This window comes from Atta cephalotes (genome assembly GCF_000143395.1).
Source record: "Atta cephalotes unplaced genomic scaffold scaffold00083, whole genome shotgun sequence".
Lineage (NCBI taxonomy): Eukaryota > Metazoa > Arthropoda > Insecta > Hymenoptera > Formicidae > Atta > Atta cephalotes.
In genome coordinates, this window is record NW_012130147.1 from 474,476 (window position 1) to 483,048 (window position 8,573).

Consider the following 8,573-nt stretch of genomic DNA (forward strand, 5'->3'; position numbering starts at 1 on the left):
TAATATATATATATATATATATATATATATATATATATAATAATTATTATATTAATATTATTTTTCGCGTTTATTGGTTAATCTCATGATTACTCAGATTCTCATGAAAAGCACTTATGAATTGAAAATTTCGAGAAATCAAGGGCCAAAGATGATGACGTATGTGATCAGGAAGTGTGACACATCTCGAGATCGCTATTTTAAGACGATACGATGGACGTGACGAGGAAACTGCATCGAGCTGTTGAAGAATTGCAGAACTGTAACGACATTAAGGTCTACCAAGAATTTTTGATAACATAGACGAGTCAGCATATGATTCAACAATATATAATTCTCTTTGATAGCATTTAAATCTAACAAAATTATGTTCTTATATTTGTGTAACATAGTTTATTGAATGTACAGTTTGAAATAGAAATTTTTACAAATTATATATCCAAAATTTTATATATATGTACACAAGATCCTCATTCTAATGTCAAAATATTAAATATTAAATATCAATAATGTATTAAATATTAATAAATAATAAAATTCTTTAAATATTTCGTGATTTCATGATAATTTAATTTTAATTTCGTGGAATTAGTAATTCATATCACTACTTAACTGTCTGCAGAAATTATAATATTAAATAATATAGATTTTAAAAGTTTATTTAATTATCTAAAATAAAACTCTATATAATTTCTATTGATTCCTTCAATTTACGAATAAGTCATCATTTATTGCAACTGTTTAATTTTGAACATTATATTTCATATATGCTTATTATTACTCAAATCGAGATCAATATTTTCAACAACAAATTCTTTATTTTAAATCAATCTCATTAAATCTTTATTTTGAATCAATCTCTTTTTTAATAAAAGTGTTAAAATGTCGAGTTATACATAAAATATAAAGTTATACATATATTTCTATCTTTGATTATTAATATAAAACAGTAGTATGAATTGGAATATGTGTACTGAATATGTAGATGTACATGTGTTTAAATTCTTTCCTAAGCTAACTTTAAGTAAGAAAATTGTGCAGTGCACCGGTATACTGAAAAAAGGAGAAGGTGAAAAGAAAGAAGAACTAATAAAAATTTCTAGACATCCGACGATGTTCCGGGAAGACAATATCTTTCCTCTACGGGCGAAAATAACGCGCTTAGGGGGGATGAAAATAGAGAATGAAAGAAGTTCGGCGGTGTTCGCAGCTGAAGGAAGAAGCCGCGACGGCGACGGCGACAGCAGCATTTAACTCAAAATAGAGCATGATAAGCAACGCGAATGAGCGTCGTCGTTTGCGTAGGCGTCGTTGCTTAAATTAACGAATTAATGGAATCGCGTAGAGAGCCATAAATTCATCAATAAGCGATCTGAGACCATCGTTGATTAGACTGCGACGCTACATCGCTCGATCGCAACTATTATCACATCCTATCTTGTATTATATTTCCTTATAAAGCTCCAATGAGATGTAACCCAAATCAATTTATCTCAAAAACTGAAAAAAATTAATGTTAGAATTTAACTTTGTAATCTCCCAACAGTTTTGTTTCAAGCACAAACAATTAATTAAGTTCAAAACACAAACAATTAATTAAGTCTTAGAATTGTTTGCATCATTGTTTGCAACATTGATTAAATAGTTCATCATATTCTATACAACATTTTTTTCCTTCTCTTTAATTCTCTATTATCTCAGATGTTAAACTGAGAACGGAATTGTAATGCAACATATGATCTGTTCGCGTTGCTTGAAATCCCCAAAAGTTTTCAAACTTTAAATAAAATGAGATAGATAAATATTTTGCGTTGAAAAGAGAGAAAGCGAAGATGCTGAGTGTAGAAAGTGCAAGCAACGCGAACACACCTATATTTAGTGTTGATAAGAACCTGTGAGAACTGCGTACGCGCTGATCGATATTCGACTTAGCCCCGATTATCGCACACGACTGCCTCGCGTCGCGACTAAGCGCGCGCGTTAAAAGGCAACGCCATGGCAGGCATTACAATTAATGATGCTGCTCGTATACGAGCCGCGCGGAATAACAATCGATTCGTGCACCTGTCGGGAATGCTCATGTCTCATATGTATACCCGCTGCTCGTTCATTCGTCATTAAAACGGCGGGATTCCCGCGGCTTTGCGAATACTTTCAATCCACCTTGCTTATTTTGCCCAATTACTTATTTTTATCACAAAAAAAATCTACAAAATCTTATCAACTAAATTTTCGTTTTTTAATTCTTATACAAATTACTTTAATAAAAATTAAAATAACTCTAAGATTACTTTAATCCAGTTTTGAAATAATAAGATTCAGTTGCAACGTCTTCAAATAGCAAATATAAAATAAAAATAACATTTAAGTTACGTTCAGTTGTTCTCTATATTAAATGAAAATAAAAACATATAATTTTCAATAATCAGAATTTATTTTGGTAATCAATCTCAACAGTATTAACGAAAATAAAATATAGTTCTACTTAAAAATTCCAAAAGTCATTTTTTAATGAGAAAATTGATGATATTTTTTATTGGTGCTAATTATATTGTTCATTGACGTTATCAGAATTTAAAATTAGTGAGTTTTTTTTTCCATATTTATCAATTATTCTTTATACATTTCTGTTATTATACATCATATACCTAATTACATTTGTAGTGCTTCATATAAAAATGAGATTTATGTAGGTGTGATTTCTCTCGCGTCCGTGCGAGTTGACGTGATGATCTTTCAGAACTTGATATTCGAATTAATAGCATCCGTGTCTGTCAAAATTTTGACAATTAATTTCCGACAGTTCGGCGGTCATTTTTCCGATGGAGTGATTCACATACCGAAATTCGAGGGACAGTCAAAGGATAATAATTGTCCATTGATACTGGTGTGGATGGTGGTAGAGAAGCCATTGGTGCAAAGGGGATACATGAAATTGAATATTGCTGCCGATCCCTCCCGGAACGGCGGCGACACTGAGAGTTCAGGAGCCGGAAACGAAACTGTTAAAGGACAATAATTAATTCGTTCCTGACGGCAGTCTGACGGCTCGTTAGTCGCGTAATCCTGTCCATTTTTTTCTTTCATCTTGCGCAATAATGCAACCGAGAGGATGATTTTTGCAAGCAGAAAAAGGGGACAAGATGAAAGGAATGATAAACCTAGTGTTTTTTTTTTCAAAGGCAAGAGGGTAAATTGTTGGTTGAGATTGACTATGGTAAACACTTTCTACGCTTTTTTCCCTTCTCAACAAAATTATTAAATCCTTACATTCTTTAATCTGTTATTTTAGAATTTTTGGAGATCTTTTCCATTGTTTTGGAAAAAACTGATTAAGTCCTTCTAAAAAATAAATTAAACCTGATGTACATATTTGTCATTTTTAACTTTTCATTTCCTCAAGTTTTTCTTTTATTAGCTCTTCTTCTAGGCTCTTCTTTCTTTTGTTGAATTTTTTGATAAAAATCTTGCCATTTGGATTGCGGAATTAATTCACTTTAACTCACGGGGGGGACGGAAGAGAATGAGTTTTACTTTTCCCCAATAACGGCGAGGAGGTTTAGGGATGGTTTCCGTCGGCGCGACAATTTTGCGGGCAGAACGCGTTTCGCTTCGAGAGGACGAGGGACAAAAAAGGGGTGAGCTTTGTTGCACGATTACAGCGAACGGGAGGTCTGCTCGTCTCGATGGACACAGGCGGCTATGGAACCAGCCTGCTGGAATTAGGTTTGCTTTAACCCGAACGATATCGAGACACGCCAGCCTTTGGGAATAACGAAGCAAAGGAGAAGAGAAAATCGAAAGCAAAGGAGAAACTACAGGATCAAGAAACCATCTTTATCACATAATCCAACGAATAGGTCAGGATAATCCTCTTAATTTAACAGAGTGTTCTAACAGAAAGAAAAAGTGCAATGTACTTCCTTAAGTCTTTCTAAGTGCTAAATTACATGAAAGGAAAACAAGGATAGTGTATATACTTTATGCCACAGTTCAGTACTAGAATGCAAAAAATACAGATCCCTGGATCGAATGTTTCTTGCATTTCTGACGGTCATTTGCCCGGTAACTCCCTGTTTTTTCGAGCGGTAACCACTCGAATCGTTACAAACGATCCGTATACCACCGCGATATCCTGCTTTCCCTGCGTTTTTCACCCTCTTTTGCTGCGCATTAACTGTACGCTTATTGTTAATTGTGTAGCAAATCTCCCGCGGTCAATTTTCTAATCGGCAAAGCGCGAATCTTGTCTATTCAGTATTCAAAAAGAAATTATTAGAGATAAAAGTGAAACTCTCTATAGCGCATTAAAATAATATAAAATCTATAATATATCATATAATCTAAAATTTAAATCTTTTTCATTTTAATTATGTAATTATGTAAGTTATATGAACATAATTAAATAAAAAACAGATTTGTGTCTATAAAAAAAGATTATATTAGAAACAGGTGAATGAGCATAAAGAAAAAAATCAATTCTTGATTCTAATTTTTTAAATCAATTATATAAATTATTAAAAATTTAATTATATGCGGAAAATATAATAAATATTTAAATTCAATTAAGAAATCACAAATTAAAAAATTATACACACTCAAAAAATATAGTAACTATTGTCACAATCTAAAATTTATTGCTATTTAATAATCATTTCCGAATTTTAATAAATCCATTCATTTCATTCATTTTTCAATTAAACAATAAGTCCATAATATTTCATCAAAATTGACAAGAGAGAAATTAATCAAAACTGAAGCTCATACACGATTGAGAACCATCGTAACCAAGTTATCATTCTCCCCAAGAACTAGATGGAGGATGCACCCTCTTCCCTCAGGAGGGTAGGTACGTGTCCTGCAACAAGCGTGTCCTATGTTCTCACACCCTCTCGAGATTCGAGGAAACCCTGTTGTTGTCATGACTACCGAACTCCCATGAGAACAAAGTTATTTTTACGTCTGCCATATTACGCTGGTTTCTGATAAGATCTGATTAGCATCCTTTGCTTTTCCGTAAGTAAAGTTAAAGCCTATCCAAATCTCTTTAAACCGCTAATTCACGCAGACGTCGCGTCGTACCAAATATAGCCACTTAAATAAGAGATAAAAAGAATAACATATCTAAAGAAAAAAAAAATAATATCAAAATTTGATAATAAAATTAAATTAGTATATTATACAATTATATAAAATATAAGTCTACGTAATTTAAAAAAAGTGTATATAATTTACAAGACTACCTTGTCAGATTGTTATTATTATAAGAGGTAAGAAAACATTAATGATTAAATTCAAATATAAATATTTTTTAATAAAATAACATTTGCAATTGATAGAATAGACTTCTAAAATATATTAAAAACTATTTTTTCGGGGAGAAATTAAATTATATTCATCTCTAATTAACTATATTGTTAATTTGACAATATGTTATAGTTGTGAAATTAATATATTTCATTATTATCATAATTTATTTCATTCTTAGTTATACATATACTTATATACTTTATTCCGAATATATAATAATAATTTATTTATTAAAAATGGAAGGAAAGTTTTTGGTATCGATCTTGCAAGATCGATTCTATCGATCGTAATTATTGTTTTATTGAAACATATTTTCGTATTAATATATTTTATAAGAATTTTTAGTATATATTTTCTCGCTTCTGAGATAGTAGTAGTGAATAAATCTCAGCAGTAATAATGGAGTATTAAATATTTCATTTAAACTGTTTGTAGTTTTATATATAATATGAGATAATTTCAAATTTTTTAATCAAATTATTTTTGGAAAAATTCATGTAATAAAAAATTACTAGAAACTGATCTTTTTTTTTCTTCTATACACGTATATAGTTGCAGCGTTATTTTCATTTTCTACTTTCTCTCTTTCGTTCGTCTCTTCGGCTTCCTCTTCAGGATGCTTGTAATTTGTTTTTTCGTAGATCACCGACCGGCGCCACGTGGGTTATGTTTTATGAATGAGTAGCTCACCTACGCGCCATTACGACGCGTGCACGTGCGTGCACACGCACTCGCGAGAGAACGAGCTAAATTTACCTGCGCTGCCAATCGCGATGCAACCAGGCCCAACCCTGCTATTGTGCGCTGCCTCGTGTAGGCATCCACTCGCATACGCTAACTGGCCCACACAAGAGACAAGCAAGACATCAGGCCCCCGCGACTATCCTTAAGATCCCAGAAACCGCGAACGTGTACAAAACTTTCGCCAGTGGGTTTATCTTGCATAAGAAGGATAATAATTCGTCTTTTCTACAACAGTTATAATACTTTCAATGTGCAATTTCTTTGACAATGCAGTATAATTCTACTGTCTATGTGCTACCGTCACTATTTTATATTATGTAAAGTATAAATAATATAATAATAAACTTGAGTTTCTAAACATGTTCTTCTCTGAAATAAAATTATTTTTGTTGAGATTTATAGATATAATAATTACAAAGTATACAGTCTCAAAATAAACGTACAGCTCTATATTGTTACTTTAATTTTATCTTATTAATTAAATTGTAATTGCATATATAAAAATTAATAAACTCATTTCCTGAAAATTGTCTTGCTTGTTTTTCGCAGATGTAAGGCAAATACTGTATGTAAATTTCGAAAAGATTTATAATTATTTTTGCAACTATCCATTCTGAAACCTAATAAGGAATCTCCTTTGAAAAGAACCTACTCTTCGGACGAAATCTGTACGGCAAACGCGTGTCATTCGCAGACAGCGTATTACGAATTCAGGTTCCGTCACGTCGAAATTGCTATAATTCTTTCGACTCACGTATAGCGCACAGGAGACCGCTAACTCGCTCTCCGAAACGCTCTAACGAGCTTCGACGTTTGCTTGGGGTCGCACTCCTGATTCGACAGTAGTTCTTCCCAAGTAGCATCCTTTTGCGCTCCAAAGGAAGATAGAAAAGTTCGAGAACACATGCCTATTATATCTTTTCATTTTTCAAAGATGACACCTTAGCAATACTGTCTCATGTTTTATCTTAAAAAATAATTATTTTTATTATCTATACTTAAGCACATAAATTATTTTATTAAATCTTTCAAATAAATTGTAATAATTAATTAATTTTATCGTATATCTTTGTATAGATAATATACCTCGAGCTATTACCTATATATAATTGTATATTTAAAATTTTTAAAGAATTTTAAAAGAAAAAGAAAATGTATCATTCATTTTATTTTATTTTATTTATTAAAACGCAAAACTTTTTCTTTTTCGCATATAATTTAAAAAGACATGTTAGTATAGTGAGTAATTCGATTAAAACGAAGAGAAGGTAAGTCTGCCATTGACGTGGATTTATAATTGCGGTTTCAACGCCGACAGTGACACTGGTTCTGTGACGTGGTTTGACATGCCTGTTTTCGCGCGAAACGTATCGGTACGATATTCGTGTGATGTGGCATTTCCGCATGGCATTTGATGTGGACGCAGTGTGGCACAGAGTCCGAAAAGTCTCTGAGAGTATATATGGGGAATATTGATTTTTACGCATCGGGCGTCTTTCTTCAGACGGCCAAAATTTCTTTCGAGTAATATACGATCAAACATATGTCAATAAATAATATAATAATCAAGACTAAAATATTGGATTGTCCGGAAAGTTTGTGCCGACTAACTTATATAATTTAATAAATGTATACTAAAATTTAAATTTTTTGCGTTTCAATTTTCCTTCAACAGTTCGGCACGAACTTTCCGGGCAACCCAATATAATAAAATATTAAATTGAATCAAATTTATTCTTATAGAAATTTTGATTTGCATTTAAACAATTTTACACGCCAACGATGCCAGAATAATTTTATCATTCTTTTTGCCGTAGGTAACAACGTTGGGAACGATCCTGATGGTAACAAAAGATGAGCAGCAAACTGCGAAATAACATCCGAAAAAAATCCGTGCAGAGCGAAACTTGATAGGGATGCGAAATTCGTTTTTCGTTATAAGCCGGATACAGCATTGTCGACGTATTTATTTAACACCACCCTGGATGCGTCTATCTCGATTATTTTTTCAACATCCTGATGCATCCTGCTGTGCGGCCGGATTATGAGTATTTATGTGTTCAGGGCGCGGCATGAATAGAAAGAGAAATATTTGTTCTGATATGAAAACATCGAACAAACTAAACGCGTATGAAAGATAACAATTTGAAAATTTGAGAAACTACATTTTCTTGAGAGATGTCCTGCATCCTACTATTCATTTCAGCATATTCAAGCTCGTGACTCACTTCGCGATTCAATTAAAGATCTATTTTCCCGGTAAGATGACTTGATAGGTGGAGATATGTGCTTGCCTTGGGGTAGGTTCATCCCTATATCAAATGTCGTAGAACAAATATATGTACATATACGTCTATCGAGTACAGACATACGTGAATACGACCTAAATCATTTATCGTCCGATTGCCAATTTACAGCCCCACGAAAATTGCTCTTGTCAGGCCGTGTGCCCTTTTTTGCGCGCCCTTCACGTTATTTCAAGTTCTTCTTTCTCAATCGATTTCACGTGCTTCAATAAA